Here is a 17,885-nt window from a genome sequence, read left to right as displayed (position 1 = left end):
AAGACAAGGACATCTACTTTAAATAACTGACAATATAACCTTTAAACAAGACAAACAATCAATTGAAAGAGTTGACACATAATATGACATAGGTCTGAATAATTTTGCCTCATAGCCTATTTAAAGTGCCTGTAAAATCAACACAGTAATACATAAAGCAAATGATTTCCATTAAGCCGAGTTTACATCTGCTTCCACCATATACAAAGGAACATTACAGTACATTAGGTTTCAAAGTAAGTATGATTAACTTTTCAGAGTCACAGGCATGAGATCCACACTCACGTAAAGAGGCTTTTTAACTCCTAAAGTGGAAAGTGTGTTTTGTAGGTATATTCAATATACAACCCCCCCAAAACAATATATATATATATATATATATATATATATATACTATATTGCCAAAAGTATTGGGACACCCCTCCAAATCATTGGATTCAGGTGTTCCAATCCCCTCCATGGCCACAGGTGTAAAAAAACAAGTACCTAGGCATGCAGACTGCTTCTACAGACATTGGTGAAAGAATGGGTCGCTCTCAGGAGCCCAGTGAATTCAAGCGTGGTACTGTGATAGATTGCCATTTGTGCAATAAGTCCATCCATGAAATTTTCTTGCTACTAAATATTCCACAGTCAACTGTTAGTGGTTTTGTAACAAAGTGGAAGCAACTGGGAACAACAGCAACTCAGCCACCAAGTGGTAGGCCACGTCACATGACAGGGCGGGGTCAGCGCATGGGTACTTGTCTGTTAATTCACTGGATTTATTTATTTTTATATATATATATATAAATAAATAAATATATTTTTGATATATTTAAATAAAACATATAATATATATATATAAATCCGGTGAATTAACAGACAAGTACCATCGCATGCTGAAGCGCACAATCAGCAGAAGTTGCCAACTGTCTGCAGTGTTAATAGCTAAATACCTCCAAACTTGGTGTGGCCTTCAGATTAGCACAACAGTGCATAGAGAGCTTCATGGAATGGGTTTCCATGACCGAGCAGCTGCATCCAAGACTTACATCACCAAGTGTAATGAAAAGGATCGGATGCAGTGGTGTAAAGCAAGCCGCCACTGGACTCTAGAGCAGCAGAGACGTGTTCTCTGGAGTGACTAATCACACTTCTCTGTCTGGCAATCTGATGGACGTCTCTAGGTTTGGCGGTTGCCAGGAGAACGGTACTTGCCTGACTGCATTGTGCCAAGTGTAAAGTTTGGTGGAGGAGGGATTATGGTGTTGGGTTGATTTTCAGATGTTGGCTTGGCCCCCTAGCTCCAGTGAAGGGAACTCTAAAGGCGTCAGCATACATGGATATTTTGGACAATTTCATGCCTCCAGCTTTGTGGAAACAGTTTGGGGATGGACCCTTCCTGTTCCAACATGACTGTGCACTAGTGCACAAATAAGGTCCATAAAGACATAAGCGAGTTTGGGGTGGAGGAACTTGACTGGCCTGCACAGAGACCTGACCTCATCCTGATAGAACACATTTGGGATGAATTAGAGCGGAGATTGCAAGCCAGGCCTTATTGTCTGACATCAGTGCCTGACCTCACAAATGTGCTTCTGGAAGAATGGTCCAACCTTCCCATAGACACCCTCCTAAGTCTTGTGGCCAGCCTTCCCAGATGAGTTGAAGCTGTTATAGCTGCAAAGGGCGGGGCCAACTCAATATTGAACCCTATGGACTAAGACTGGGATGCCATTAAAGTTCATGTGAAAATAGGATATTAATCTCTGCCCCTAAACTACTCGGTGCCTCTTATATGTTTTTTAAAGAGTGTTAATTATGTATTGGAAATTCTGGGCAGAATATAACATAACTTAGTGAGGTTGCACTGTATTTAAGTTCAGAGTCTTCAAGGGGCCAAAGTCAGGTCCTATATTGTTCACTGTTTTAAAAGGAAGTCTTTATGTATGATTTCAATAAAAGTGATGTCTTCTCTTAAGCCCCCAAACTCCACACACTGGGCATAGATAATGATTTTCTTCACCTAACAGTACTTAAAATATAGTCATGCATAATAATACATTCTAAATTATAAAACGGAAAACATTTCCATAATATTAATACACCCCTTGGATTTGGAAAGTAATGCTTTTATATAGTGTTTCAGCTTTTGATGGAGCCATATGGGTCACTTGACCAAGACGCCATGAAAGCAGTACTGAATACATTTTCAGCCTTAAAACTCACTGGAGCTGTGATTATTTGGATCTTAAATAAATTCTTCCCGAAAACTGGAAGAGCCCACAGGACTTATTTTAGGGGAACATTTTAGGGTTAAGGATTAATGTTGGGTAGTAATGGGCTGAACACCCCCGTGTTCAGTTCGTGGTCCAACGTTCGAACCTAATGAATGTTCAACCGCGAACTTCAAACTCAATGCAAGTCTATGTAACGCTAACTTGTAAATTCAAAAGTGCCCATTTTGAAGGCTTATATGCAAGTTATTGGCCATAGAAGAGGTATGGGGACTTGGATGCTGCCCTGAGGGACATGAATCAGTGAATTTTTTTTTTCAAAATGTACCGTCTTTAAAGGGGTAGTCATTTTTCATTGCTTAAAGTAAAAAAAAAAAGAAAACATTCCTTTAAATATCATGCTTGGGTTGTTGTGCAAAGTTTACAATGTATAGAACCTGCTATGGCAGGACTGACATTATTTTTTTTTAAATTACATTTCTATAAAACAAAAAACAGAGTGGGATCCTGCTCCCAATCCATACTAGACCCTTTAGGTCTGGTAGGAAGGTTAGGAAGGACCCCACAGAAAAAAAAAAGAGGTGTGGTGTTTCCCCTAAAAGTCATACCAGGAGGCCTGGTAGGACTTTTAAGGGGAAGCCAACCTTCCAAAAATGGGGGGGGGGGGAAGTGCCTGGAGTGCCTCCTAAAAGCCATACCAGGCACTTTAGGCCTGGTAAGACTTTGAAGGGGAACCCCACCCCCCAAAAATGGGAAAGGAAGTGTGGGGAGCCCCCTATATTTCTACCAGACCCTTGATCTAAGCAAAGGCCTGGCAGGGCAGGAAAGGGGGGGGGGGGCGATCGAGCACCGCCCCTCCCTGTGGCTTACTAGGCCACGTGCCTCTGCTTTAAAAAATATATAATGTCCTAAAACATTTTCTAGCAAAAAATACTTATTGTAAACCAAAAGTGCTAGAAATGGCTTGGTCTGCAGGTGGAAGTCCAGGCTAGAACTACCTAAGCTTAAAACTACTCCCACCCCCCTTCTAAGTTCTAATATCTATACTAACTACCCAGTAAAAGGAAGATGCCTACACTTACCATTCTCAGAATGCTGTGGTCCAGTCACGTGATCAGCTTCCAGAAGACGGCTTTAGGGAATAGGAAGAACAGCTGAAAATGGATGCCCCGTTGTGAGCCTATGGGTGACATCACCACTCAGGCATTCCACCCATTATCAGTGCTACCTCCTTTCCCCCAAAGCCGGCTCCTGAGCAGGTCAAGTCACCAGACCAGGAAGTTCGTATAGGTATTAGTAGGGGGTATTAGAAGGGGGGGAGCAGTTTTAGGCTTAGTTCTAGCCTAGAATTCCACCTTAAGTAGTGAATGTGTATGGATTCTTTTTGGAGAATAAGGATAGCATTTAGAGACTCAGTTTAATTTAAGAGTTAGGAATAGGTTATAGGTCACAGACATTTTTGGACAGTCTTTAATCATGACACTTTTGGTTATGCAACTTCAACTGGAGTCTTCATTACATTCTTCAGTGTCATCATACAGTAGCTTTTTTTTCCCCTTAGAAAAGCCTTGTGCAAGAGCCTCCAGTGCAATTTTCTTTCTCCAAGAGCAGCAGTGTGACTATACTATAAATTAGTGGAGACTGAAATTAATATAAAATTGAAGAAGAATCCTTGAACGGATGTTTTTCCAGGGTTTTGAGTGGTATCCTGCCTAAAGGTCTAATGTTCTTCATCCTATTGCCACTGCAAGGTGAACAAGAAAACAAGCAATCCCATGTTCAGTGTCAGTAACAATACATTTTCTTGCAATTACTTTGCTGCAGCAAGTTTGGAACCTGGCAGGACCTTCTTGTTGGTGCTGCTTCCCATATACATGCTGCTGCATGTACAACTTCTGTTATTTCTCTATTGTGGGAAAAGCTAGTCATTTAATTTTACTGCATCTGCCAAATAGAGACTTGGACAGCAGAAAGTTTTTTGGGTGTGCTGAGGTGAGACCTGTAGATGGGGAGGATGTTGGGTGCAGAGGCGAGAGCTATGGATGAGGTGGTAATGGGTACAGAGATGAGAGCTTTGAATGGGTCAGCGGGGAAAGGTGTGCCGAGGTGAGAGCTGTGGATGAGGTGGTAATGGGTACAGAGATGAGAGCTGTGAATGGGTCATGGGGGAAGGTGTGCCGAGGTGAGAGCTGGGGATGAGGTGGTAATGGGTACAGAGATGAGAGCTGTGAATGGGTCAGCGGGGGAAGGTGTGCCGAGGTGAGAGCTGTGGATGAGGTGGTCATGGGTACAGAGATGAGAGCTGTGAACGGGTCATGGGGGGAAGGTGTGCCGAGGTGAGAGCTGTGGATGAGGTGGTAATGGGTACAGAGATGAGAGCTGTGAACGGGTCATGGGGGGAAGGTGTGCCGAGGTGAGAGCTGTGGATGAGGTGGTCATGGGTACAGAGATGAGAGCTGTGAACGAGTCATGGGGGGAAGGTGTGCCGAGGTGAGAGCTGTGGATGAGGTGGTCATGGGTACAGAGATGAGAGCTGTGAACGGGTCATGGGGGGAAGGTGTGCCGAGGTGAGAGCTGTGGATGAGGTGGTAATGGGTACAGAGATGAGAGCTGTGAACGGGTCATGGGGGGAAGGTGTGCCGAGATGAGAGCTGTGGATGAGGTGGTAATGGGTACAGAGATGAGAGCTGTGAACGGGTCATGGGGGGAAGGTGTGCCGAGGTGAGAGCTGTGGATGAGGTGGTAATGGGTACAGAGATGAGAGCTGTGAACGAGTCATGGGGGGAAGGTGTGCCGAGGTGAGAGCTGTGGATGAGGGATGGACATGGAATTGGTTTAGAGATGAATGCTGTGGAAGGGGGGGGGTGCTGAGTGCAGAGGGCAGAGGATGGAGAGGGGATGCAGACGTTGTGGGTGGAGTGGAGGTTCAAGGGGGGTAGCTGTAGACAGATGGGGGTGCAGGGTGAAGAGCTATGGATGAATGAACTGTGGACCTGGGGGTGCAGAAGTGGGATGTGGATTGGTTGGCAGAGCTGTGGATTGTGGGCACAGACAACTATGAGTAAACTCCTTGCTGAATGAAACATGTTGGAGGATTTGTACCTTGGTTGGATTGAACTGTTCTTTGTATAGATCAATAAACACATTTGTGGGGGTTCTAATACAGTGAGCAGTTCCCCCTTCTTCTCTGAAACAATTAAGTGTATGTAACAAAATATGAAGTAAAAGGTTCCCTCATATAGTACAGTATAGTACTCTATTATCATTCTAAAACCATATAATAGAAACCAAAATAATATACGAAAACATGTGAAAATCAAAGGATAAGAAACGTGTTCAACATAATACCATGTATAATGAAATTCTTCCTCTTTATGATCTTTTAAAAACTGTTCATCTAGTGAATCTTCATATAAATGGGCATTATTCCTTAGTGATCCCTTGAACTTTCAATCAAGATGGCACTTAGCAAAAGAACATACTGTACCTGTCTTTACTCAGAATAGCCAAACTTCGCATTGTGGAGCAATGCCCATTTATATGAACATTCACTGGGTGAACAGTTGTTTTAAAGATCATCTAAGAGGAAGAATTTCATTATACTTGGTATTATGTTGAAAACTTTTTTTATCCTTTGATTTTCATTTGGACATTTTTTAAATTATTCCTGGGTGTGTTACCTATACACTAATTATCACTCAGCTCTTTTATGTGAATTTTTTCATTTTTTTGTGTATTACACATTTTTTTTGCACAGAAGCATATTATTTTGGAGTCTTTGATATGGCTATAGGATGATGATATCGCTGTACCATTTGAGTGAACCTTTTACTTCATATTTTGCTTTATGGTGTGTGATTTATGTACGGCAGCTGCTCTACGCATTTTGGTTTGCATATACCGGAGTGTGTTTTCACAATTTTATTGTGGACAATTTATTATTATTAGTAGTACTTTATTTTTCATTGTGTTATTTTGGTTTATAAACATATTCACTTTTTATAGCGTGGAGGGGTAGCATTATTATTAATTAAGTGTATTCAGTATTTAAGAGTTTATGGTAACCTGTATTTTGAACAGGAGGGACAGCGGTCAGCTTTTAATCTAAAAAAATATATAATTTTTATATATTTAACTTGGCCCAATTTTAAATAGGAAAGAAATCAGGAAGCTTTTAACCAAAGCAGCAACTTTAGAATGTATTATTTCACCAAAAAAGTTAGCAAAGTATTCTACAGACTCCATGCACCTTATAAAAAGTAGCTGAACATCCTTTCTCCAATGTAATAAATAGAAAAAGTCAGGAATAATTGATTTTTTTTAATATAATACATTTTTTTTTAAAATAAATATTTATTAATTTTCAACAAAATTCATACTACAGTCCTTTTCCCCACTTGACGGAAAAAATAAAACAAACAAAACGATACAATTTTACAAATAATTATCTCCCTAGAATAACTCCATATCCCTCCCCTTCTACCCACCCCTACCACCACCCTTCCAACTACTCTGCGTTTTCCCCCTACCCCACTATAGAGAGCGATCATAATATATCTAGTAGAGTTTTATATCTTCATATATTTCACTTTTCCTTTAAAATCCTCCCATTTCTCCAATTTTGCATGAATTATCCCCATCTTATCTACGTGCATATAATAAAGTTTCTCCATCTCGCAAATCTGATTCACTCTACCTACCCAGTCCTCTTCCGTTGGAACTAACTTTTTTCGCCAATACCTGGGTATCAGACTCTTTGCGGCACTTAATAAAAACCATATGCCCGAATTCTTGTATGTTTTCACTGGTACTTCTGTATTATGGAAAAGACAAACCCCTGGGTCCAATCTAATATTAACTTCAGTAATCTTCCCCACTACGTGGACTATTTTCTTCCAGAATATTTGTATTTTTGAGCACCTCCACCATATATGATACCACGTGCCTAACTCTCCACACCCTCTCCAACACAACGGTGAAATCTCCCCATTCATCCTATTTTCAACTTTCGGTGTGATGTGCCATCTTATCAAACACTTATAATTTACTTCAACCTCTCGCATACTAATATTTTTCATGAATTAATCTGTTTTTTTCTGCATCCCCTCGTCTATTTCCATCCCCAAGTCTCTTTCCCATTTCTCTATATACATCGGTTTAGTGCTAATATCTATATCAGTGAGAATTCTATACATTTTTGCAATTCCATGTTTCCCATCACCCCTTTCGTCTAACAATCTTTCAAATGGATTCCAATCCTTTCTAGTTCTCAAAGGTCTTGGGAGTTCTCCAACAAAGTGCTTCAATTGGTGATATCGCCACTCATCTATCCTATTGAAAATATCCCCTTTTTTCTTTTCCAACTCCTTTAATGGTCCCAATTCTTCCCCCACCAATATATCTCCCAATCGTGCATCCTCTTCTATAATCCATTTTCCTGTGATACCCTCCCTACCTGGAGCAAAAAACTCTTTACTAAAATACATTTACCAACGCAGACTTTTTAAAGTGTATCCTCAAACGAAACATTGTATAAAAATGTTATTGACATAAATCCATCACTGCTATAAAGAAAAGTATTACAACATACAACAGACACCTAAAAAGTCCCCCCCCCCAAAAAAAAAAGAAAAAAGAAAAAGTGCAACAATAAGGGATGAAATTATCTGCTCTTGTATGAAATTCCACAAAATTCACAAAATCTTTATGATCCTTTACCAAGTAAGCAGGTCAAACAGCGCTCAAATCACAGATTAAATCCCGATGGTACAGCAGTCCTACAATATCTTCACATACGCTAACTACAAATAGTTGGCAATAGATCTCCAGAACAAAAAAAAAGGATATCCAAAAGCATAAAATTGTTAATTTAAAATATAGCATAAAACTAAATATTGCAACTCATAATAACAGTGCTACAACCCAGCACTAAGAATTCCCATCTTAAAGCAGAGCTCCACCCAAAAGAAGAAGCTCTGCTTGTCTGCCTCCTCTCTCCCTCCACTTCTTTTTGTGGGGGGGGGAGTGGATACCTGGTCTTGAAAGGCACCCGTTCCCAGCTCCGGCTCAGTTTGTTGTGAGGGACTGAGCCAGAAGTTTGGCCACCCTCCTTCCTCTGTAGACTTCTGGAACTTCTCAGGTCCCAGAAGACTTCAGGACCAATCTCAAAGTGCAGCACAGTAGGAATCCGGTTGTGAAGCCAAGGCTTCACTTCCGGTTTCCCTCACTTGCAGTGCTGATGCCGGGAGAACTAGCCCAAGTGACGATGGCACTGGACCCCTGACCCCTGAATAGGTAAGTGTCCTTATATTAAAACTTAGCAGCTACAGTATTTGTAGCTGCTGACTTTTAATTTTTGGGGAGCCTGGACCTCCTCTAATATTTCTTGGGAACACCGCACCACGTGCTGTCCATTGGTGCATGTGGGCCCCTCCCTAGGAATGCAACAACGTCACGATGCTTTGCTGTGCATTACACAGTTTGTCAAATAATTGACTTTGTCATAACCATTCCTGACAAAACCAATCATGCTGCGGTGCCTGCGGTGCCTCCAGTGCCTCCGATGCCCAGTATATTATACCCTCAGTGTATGATTAAGCTGGAAAACCAGAGGGATTTTGTTGCTGATCTCCACCCACTCATGGTTCACCATTCTGTTTAACCACTTCCCGACCGGCCGTTGTATATAAACGGCCGGACGGTGGCACTGCAGGGTCGGGTGGCCGTTTATAAACGGCCTCCCCGCACCCTGCTTGTGCTCGCTTCCCGGGAGCGCGCAGCATCGCCATCCGGTGCCCGCTGTGTCCTCCGGACACAGTGAAACACCGATCGTCAGACGGGACCTCTATACGAGGTCCCGATCATGTGATCACTGACTGGCCAATCAGTGATCACATGCAAAGTAGTAAGCAAGATGTCACTTGTGACATCATTGCTTACTACGTGTGAAATCTGTGAATGATCACAGAGGTCACATGGTACAAGGCTATTCACAAACAGCCTTGTACCATGTGACAAGCTGTGACCAATCACAGCTCACTCAGTAGTTCTCAATGGCTGCAAGAATGCAGAGAAGAGTGACAAGCCACTCCACCCAGTTACTCTGTCCACTCCAGTTGTAGACTACTGGTGGAGGCAAGAACACTTCACACAATTACTCTGCCCACTCCATAAAGTTACTCTCCCCAGTCCAACCTTTTCACAGTTACTCCAGCCACTCCAACCACACAACAGTTACTCCGCACACTCCACCCAGCTACTCTGCCCACTCCACCCAGTTACTCCGCCCACTCCAGTTGTAGACTACTGGTGGAGGCAAGAACACTTCACACAATTTCCCCAGAAATTGGAGCTTTTCTAGTTTTGTTTGGATTGGATGGCGCAGGATCCATCAGAATCTCTGAATCATAACAACAGATGAATCCGAAATTAATTTAGTTCCATTCTTTACTTTCGGATGCACGTGACTCCAGATGATATTATCCAGTCAGCTCGTTCCATTATTCTTTGTGGGTTGGACTAACAAGGATGACCCAGAGTGCATAAAATAACAAACTAACATGTTAAAACAAATCTAGCCAATCTTCCGAAATAACATCCGAAAACACAAATCGATTTGGAACAACGAATATACGAAACAAATCCGAATATACAAAACAAATTCCAAAAATGAATCTTTGTAACATAACAAAGAAGACAAAACTAAATTATTTACTTAACGAATGAATCCAAAACAAAACGCGTTTTTCCACCGTGCACGTCTCTAAGAATCGCTGTACCACCAGATTTAAGGACGTGTGCCAAGCATATACAGTACAGTGTGTGAACTTCTCCTGCCAAAGAGCGGACAGTAGGTTGGTGTTGTTGTCACGCATGACCTTTCCTGGCAAGAGATGACATGGGGTCAGTTACCTCTCATACAGCCCCTGAAGAGCTTACAGAATTTCTGCCCCAATATTTTTCCTTAAAAAAAAAACCCTACATTTTTAGCCCATCAATGCCAACTAGAGATCCAAGGCTAGGAACTACATGCTTGGTAAATGGTTGCTATTGTGACCAATTATCCCATTAGTTTGCTGCTTTCCCAAACTGCAAACAGCTAGAGTTTGAATTAAACGCATGGTTAATCCAACCTTGACATTCATCACTAGTTTTTAGCAATGACCACCAGCATTTAAAGCGGTATTAAACCCAAAAGCAAACATTTATTAAATTACACCTTACCAATTCTTAGATGTGATGGCTGCATTAGATTTCTTTTTCTTTATTTTCACCTGGTGATCTAGCCAATACGTCTGTTGTTTTTCAACAGAACAAGCTGTCCTGCAGATATAGCAGGGTTGAGACAAACCACTTACCACTGGCAGGGGTGTTTACAAAGGCCAGTTTTTATTAATTTATGTAAAGCCTTCAATATGGAAGAAAAATATATTTGAAATATATTTAAAAAATATTCTTCCCAAATATATTGACATATATTTGAAATCAGGGGCGGACTGACAAGTCATGGGGCCCCCGGGCAATAGGGGATCAGATATTGATATAGGGGATAGATGGATCGGACTTCGGCTTTCTTTACAATTTACCTGTTCTTGGAGTGGGTCCGGTGTAGCGGCAAGATGTGCCTCCCATGTAGATATGTCCACCCTGAAGCGACTGCGCATGTCCCGGTTTCAGGCACGATCAATCGATGATAGAACTACTGTATCCGACCATGTACCTCTGGTGAAGTAACCCCTTCCATGCCAATTTGCTTCAGAGGGGACATATCTACATGGGAGACACATATTGCCGCTACAACAGCCCCCCACGTGTCACTGTCCTCCCCATGTCACTCCCTCCCTTGTCACTGTCCTCCCCATGTCACTCGACCCCTTGTCACTGTCCTCCCCATGTCACTCCCTCCCTTGTCACTGTCCTCCCCATGTCACTCCCCCCCCTTGTCACTGTCCTCCCCACGTCACTCCCCCCCCCCCTTGTCACTGTCCTCCCCATGTCACTCCCCCCCCCCCTTGTCACTGTCCTCCCCATGTCACTCCCCCCCTTGTCACTGTCCTCCCTATGTCACTCCCCCCCCCTTGTCACTGTCCTCCCTATGTCACTACCCCCCCCCCTTGTCACTGTCCTCCCCATGTCACTCCCTCCCTTGTCACTGTCCTCCCCATGTCACTCCCTCCATTGTCACTGTCCTCCCCATGTCACTCCCTCCCTTGTCACTGTCCTCCCTATGTCACTCCCCCTCCCCTTGTCACTGTCCTCCCCATGTCACTACCCCCCCCTTGTCACTGTCCTCCCCATGTCATTTCCCCCCCTTGTCACTGTCCTCCCCATGTCACTCCCCCCCCCCCTTGTCACTGTCCTCCCCATGTCACTACCCCCCCCTTGTCACTGTCCTCCCCATGTCATTTCCCCCCCTTGTCACTGTCCTCCCCATGTCACTCCCCCCCCCCCTTGTCACTGTCCTCCCCATGTCACTCCCCCCCTTGTCACTGTCCTCCCCATGTCACTCCCCCCACCCATGTAACTGTCCTCTCTTCGATCCATTATGCTCCCAAATAATCAGCGGTGCAGCCTAAAAGGGGTTAACTGTGGCAGCTCTGTACTACAGTTGGTGATCGGCGATCGGCTTCTTATGTCTGAAACTGGGACATGCGCAGTTGCTTCAGGGGGTACATATCTACATGGGAGACACATCTTGCTGCTACACCGGTGTCACCCCATATAGGTTGCATGCCGGCTATCCCCACAGGATCGTTGGCATGCAACCTATATGGGGTGACACCGGGCCCGCTCCAAGAAAAGGTAAGTTGTAAAGAAAGCCGACGATCCCCGCAGGATGGATCGGATCCATCCTGCGGGGATTGTCGGCTTGCTTTACAACTTACCTATTTGTGGAGCGGGTCCAGTGTCACCCCGTGCGGTCGGTGTCACCCGGTGCAGACCGCACCCCCTCACCTGCCTCGGGACACCACTGGACCTGTCCCTAGTACTCCATAGGGTAGACTTACTTGTTCAATTAAGCTTTGGTAATACAATCTAGATGCTGATTGGTTTTTATGCAGAGTTGCACCAGATTTTGCACTTTAGTAAATATCCCCATGTCTCTCCCAACACACAATGAACACGGGCTAACAGGAACCATATTTTTTTAAGGGAGAGGGTGGCAGATAAAAAAGCCTCTATGATTGGCCCTTCTAAGCCAACCGACTAAAGTTCAGAAGCCAGGACTGCATGATTGGCAATTGATTGCTAAGGTGGAGAAAGGTCACAATAGTTGACTATTTTATCAGCCTGCAAATGACTTGGGCTTGGGTTGAAATCATGGTGGACCTAGGCCTGAAGCTTGTTCCTACGTCTGACTATGTCACCCATTACACAGTGCTATACGTTACATAATCCTCATAACTCAGTATGCTGGGAACGCAGCAGTCAGGTATTTCCAAAGAACAACACAACAGTCACAAGTATTTAATGTACTTCAAATATTACAACAACAGATCCCCCAACAGCCAGCATCAATAGACTCTCCAGAAATATTAGACCCCTCCCTCAATAGTGGATCCCAATAGACAACCACACTAAATAGACTTCACAGGCAACAATAGACCACCACACTAATCAGATCTCCTCCAGCAACAATAGATCCAAAAGCAGCCAGCAACAACAACAGATCCCCCCCTCAATAGTAGAGACCTTCCAGCAACAATAGACTTCCCAGACAATAGACCACCACACAAAATAGATCTCCTCCAGCAACTATAGAACCCCCAGAAACTAGCATCAATAGATCCTCCAACACACCCGATTACATAGCAAAATAATGTGTTCAAAATAATAGCAGTCAGACATCACTAACCGGATCAATCTCTGTTTTTGGTAGAAATGATATTTCTACATGGCAAATAATTTCCTAGCAGGTGTAGTAGAGTCATAGAAATCCAACAGACCCAACAGTCATGACATGCATGCTGCTGATTCTGTGTCATTGAATCACTCATTGAAAGGGGCGTGTTCAAAATAATAGCAGTGTGGAGTTCTATTAGTGAGGTCATTCATTCTTTGAAAAACAGGTGTCAATTATTGCCCTTATTTAAGGAAGGAAGGCAGCAAATGTTGTACATGCTGGTTACAGTGCATTTCTCTCTGAAATTCTGAGTAAAATGGGTCGTTCCAGACATTGTTCAGAAGAACAGATTAAAAAGTTGATTGGAGAGGAGAAAACATATAAAAAAGTGCAGAAAATTATTGGCTGCTCAGCTAAAATGATCGCAAATGCTTTAAAATGGCAACCAAAACCTGAAAGACGTGGAAGAAAGCGAAAAACTACCATTCCAATGGATAGAATAGCCAAAATGGCGCGGACTCAGCCAACAATCAGCTCCAGGAAGATGAAAGAAGGTGTGACGTTCCCTGTGAGGACTGTTACAATTAGAAGACGCCGATGTGAAGCCAAGCTATCTGCAAGAAGTCCCCGCAAAGTCCCACTGTTGGAAAAAAGACGTGTGCTGAAGAGGTTACAATCTGCCAAAGAGCACATTGAGCGGCCTAAAGAGAAATGGAGCAACATTTTGTGGACTGATGAAAGTAAGATTGTTCTTTTTGGGTCTAGTGGGCGGAGACAGTTTGTCAGACGACCCCCAAACACTGAATTCAAGCCACAGTACACTGTGAAGACCGTGAAGCATGGCGGTGCAAGCATCATGATATGGGGATGTTTCTCATACTACGGTGTTGGGCCTATTTATCGCATACCAGGGATCATGGATCAGTTTGAATCCATCAGAATACTTGAAGAGGTCATGCTGCCTTATGCTGAAGAGGAAATGCCCTTGAAATGGGTGTTCCAACAAGACAACGACCCCAAACACACCAGTAAACGTGCAACATCTTGGTTCCAGACCAACAAGATGGACGTTAGGGAGTGGCCAGCCCAATCCCCGAATCTTAATCCAATAGAAAACTTGTGGGGTGACATCAAAAATGCCGTTTCTGAGGCCAAACCAAGAAATAGAGAAGAACTGTGGAATGTGGTCCAATCATCCTGGGCTGGAATACCTGATCACAGGGGCCAGAAGTTGGGTGACTCCATGCAACACAGATGTACAGCAGTTCTCAGAAACAGTGCGACTACAACCAAATATTCATGAAGTCATTCAAAGGAAAGCAAAATCTTCAAACATTTCTCAGTTTATATAGTGAATGTTTGAGTTTGTAAAGAAGAATACAAACACTGCGATTTTTTTGAACCGTCTAATATTCACTTTTCTTCAATTTTTTTAGAGGAACAACACAAATTTGATGTATTTTTCTTCATGTTGTGATTTGGAATATAATGTGTCGTGTTCCCAATGCATTTGTGTGGATGGAAATAAAAGCTATTAGAAGGATTTTGAGCTTTATTTACTTTTTTCATCACACTGCTATTATTTTGAACACAACTGTACATTGAATGCTGGAGGTGCTGGAACTGCATTCCCCTGCGTTCCCACTGAAAAAAAGCCCTGCGTCTACATGATGGAATTTACTTAGATGCCCTTGAATGCCATTGGCAATTCATGGAAAGCTTACTCTATTCTCCTCTACTGCACGGTGGTTGCGAGTCACCAGAAGAACATCTATTTTCAGAACTAATACTTGCACACATAATCATGACAACATGGCAAGATTATGCTTTAATTGGTGTGCTGCAGGAAGAATAATATACTGGACATCTTCAAGCAGACATGGACAGTCTACAGCAGGGCCATGTGAAATTAGCAATCCTTTTGCTGGTGGCAACTCGACAGCAATGAGATCGGTAAAGCAACCACTTACCTGCTCCTATGACTTCACTTTCTCACTAGCCAAAAACTCCAGAATCCCATTTGTCAACAAAGGAACAATTATAGAGCAACACCTCGCTATTACAGCAGGTGAGGGAAAAAGGGGGAGTAGGTGAAGGTTTACTTAGCTTGCTCTGTGGTTCGGTCTAGAGAGTTGCCATCAGCAAAAGGTTTGTTAACCTCCCTGGCGGTATTCCCGAGTGTAGCTTGGGGTAAAGTTTCTGTACCAAAAGCGGTAACCCCGAGCTACACTCGGGCTTACCATGCGGCGTTACTCTGGGAGTCCCTGCAGCACTTACCTTGTCCTTCGCTCCCACAATGTGTCCCCTGCAGCGTCCCCGGCCATCTCCTCCGGCCAATGCCAGCATCCACCTTCCGTGTTCCGGTCCCTGTGACGTCGGGACGTACGGGCGCCGGAACCGGCGGCAAATTTGAAATTTTTTTAAAAATGTCATTTTTTTAAAAATGATTATTACATAGTAAAACATTCCTATATCAAAGCATTTCACATACATTTTGTCCCGAGTGCTTTGTCCGGCGCCCTGCCTTCATTTTGACTGTTCTTTCTGCCTGGAAACTAAGAAAAGTCCATGGCATCCAAAAAGCGTCCCTTTAGGTCAAAAGCGGTTTTAGAACAGCGATAGTAAATCAGAACCACTTGCAGAATTGAGTGATAATGATTTGTGGGGGAAATTCGTCATCAGACACTGAAAACGATTTTGCGACTTTGCTCAGCGATGTGCGAATTTGCCTCTGTATTTCAAATTTCAGTGTTTTTGGTTTGATTATATTATTGAATTAAATGTATTATTATTATATTATTATTTTTTATGATTATTTATTAAATTATAATTTATGATTATAATTTTGATTCGATTATATTATTGAATTAAATTTATTATTATTATATTATTATTTTTTATGATTATTTATTAAATTATAATTTATGATTTCGGGTTTCAAATTTTATCCTACCTGGGATGTTTACTAGACTCTTGTTCGGACAGATTTCAGTGAGTTATTCCTAAAAATTACAGCCTACAATAAAAAAATACATATTTCCATGCAAAATAATGGTACCGCTTTCAGCACCAAAAATCGGAAATAATCATACCGCCAGGGAGGTTAAAATAATACGGACCGTAAAAATAAGGTTGGTGAAAGCTAAAAGTACATTTTTTATATTCTCCTAGATTGTAAGCTCCAAAGAGCAGGGCCCTCAATCCCCTCATGTTTTGCATTGTATTGGTATTGTTCTGTCACATGTTCTGTCCCCCTTTGTAATGTACAGCGCTGAGCGAACTATTGGCGCTTTATAAATACTGTATAATAATAATAATATTGATAAAAAAATAGTTGTATAACTGCCCTATATTAAAGTTTACAAAGTAAATCAATGAATTTATACATATTAAATGGCATAAAGATCATTTACTATTATGGCTGCATCTAATAATGCAAAAAAGCAACATGCAAGGTGTAGCAACTCTTAGCAATTGTATTCTATTGTTCCGACTTCACTAAACCTATGAGTAATGTGACTGCAGTGTTCTCATATTCTCGTATTCTTTAAACTTTCCAATGACTTGTTAGATTATACATTTGACTGTTTTACTCCAATGAAACATAATCACCCTTACCTTCCAGACCAGGAGAGTTTGCTTTATCTTGAAATCCTGACGGGTGACATAAGGTAGAATTCGTAATAATATTGATGTAAGCCATTGAAAAAGTCAGTTCATTTCTGTGACTGTCGCAGTTTTGTGTGTGCTCTGTCCATAAGGCTGTGTTAGTGACTTGCAAGAACGACTGAAAAGAAAAAAAAAAAAAAAAAATTTGCTTAATCTTAGACTGCATTTTCATATTCCCGCCTACTGGAGGAAACGCAAACCTGTTTTTCTAGGTAAACATTAGGTATTACAATGACAAAGCAGACAAAAGCAAAAGAGCCAGCAGCAGAGGTGCTGGAATTAATTCAACATTAGTTTAGAGAGACTGACAAACTGATTGGAAGCAGAAAGGAAGATAAAATACAGGCGAGCGTCTGTGAACTTTGCATATGTTCCAAATGTGTCCACTTGTCAGTATTAGTAAAAGGAAACAGAAGCAGTGGATGTTTAAGTGCTATTAAAGGCTTCACTTAATGCTCAGAACTCTACGATTATATTGCCATTGCAAAAGCTAATGCACAACGCACATTACAAATCAAGCTTCGCATTGCCTAGTATGGTGCACATGGTATTAGGTGATAAAAAGGTAGGTCCAGCAACAACTTTTCAGAAATTCTTTCCAAACTTTTAGAATGCAGAGGCACTCTTTGTCTCATTTATTCTGAGAACAGATGAAGCGAGTTATGTTAGCTTGTTATGTTCGCTTTTATTATAATAATTCGAAGCTTGAGTTGCACAGGGCCTGGCACTTTTTTAAATGGGCAACAAGCAAATGTCACATATATTTAGAAATAAATGAAGTTTTTGTAATAACAGAGGGAAAGCATACATAGAGATTTAAAGTGGGCATGAACCTGTTAGGGAAGAGCTGTTAATTGACTGGTGCAAAGGCTGGTACTCTCACATGAACTGGTTTGTGCCTCTCCACGAAGGGTCACAGCTTGACATACATCTGCCCCAGGGGCGGACTGACCATTTGGAAACTCGGGCACTGCCCAAGAGCCCGGGGTCAGTAGGGGGCCCCATTAGATGCCCCTGGTACCTTTTTAATAGGCTTTTTTGAGTTTGGGCAAGGACACAGGGGCCCCATGATCCCTTATTGCCTGGGGGCCCCATGAGTTGTCAGTCCGCCCCTGATCTGCCCTCATGGTTTGGGAGTGCTTGTTACAGGGTCA

At 42.4% G+C, this 17,885-nt stretch overlaps 1 protein-coding gene across 4 annotated transcripts in view; it reads right to left on the bottom strand.

Annotated features, from left to right (window-relative positions):
* Nucleotides 1-16,827, bottom strand: part of ITPRID1 (ITPR interacting domain containing 1) — a 255,342-nt gene extending 238,515 nt beyond the window's left edge. For all 4 annotated transcript variants that reach the window (XM_089682393.1, XM_089682396.1, XM_089682397.1 and 1 more), the window contains exon 1: nucleotides 16,681-16,827. The gene's annotated coding sequence lies outside the window, so the exon portion shown is untranslated. The remainder of the gene's footprint in view (nucleotides 1-16,680) is intronic.
* Nucleotides 16,828-17,885: the final 1,058 nt, after the last annotated feature.

This window comes from Staurois parvus, unplaced genomic scaffold (genome assembly GCF_062004578.1).
Source record: "Staurois parvus isolate SC_StPar_1 unplaced genomic scaffold, SC_StPar_1.0 ptg000288l, whole genome shotgun sequence".
Classification (NCBI taxonomy): Eukaryota; Metazoa; Chordata; class Amphibia; order Anura; family Ranidae; genus Staurois; species Staurois parvus.
The sequence above is the reverse complement of the archived record's forward strand: the minus strand, read 5'-3'. Positions and strand labels throughout refer to the sequence as shown.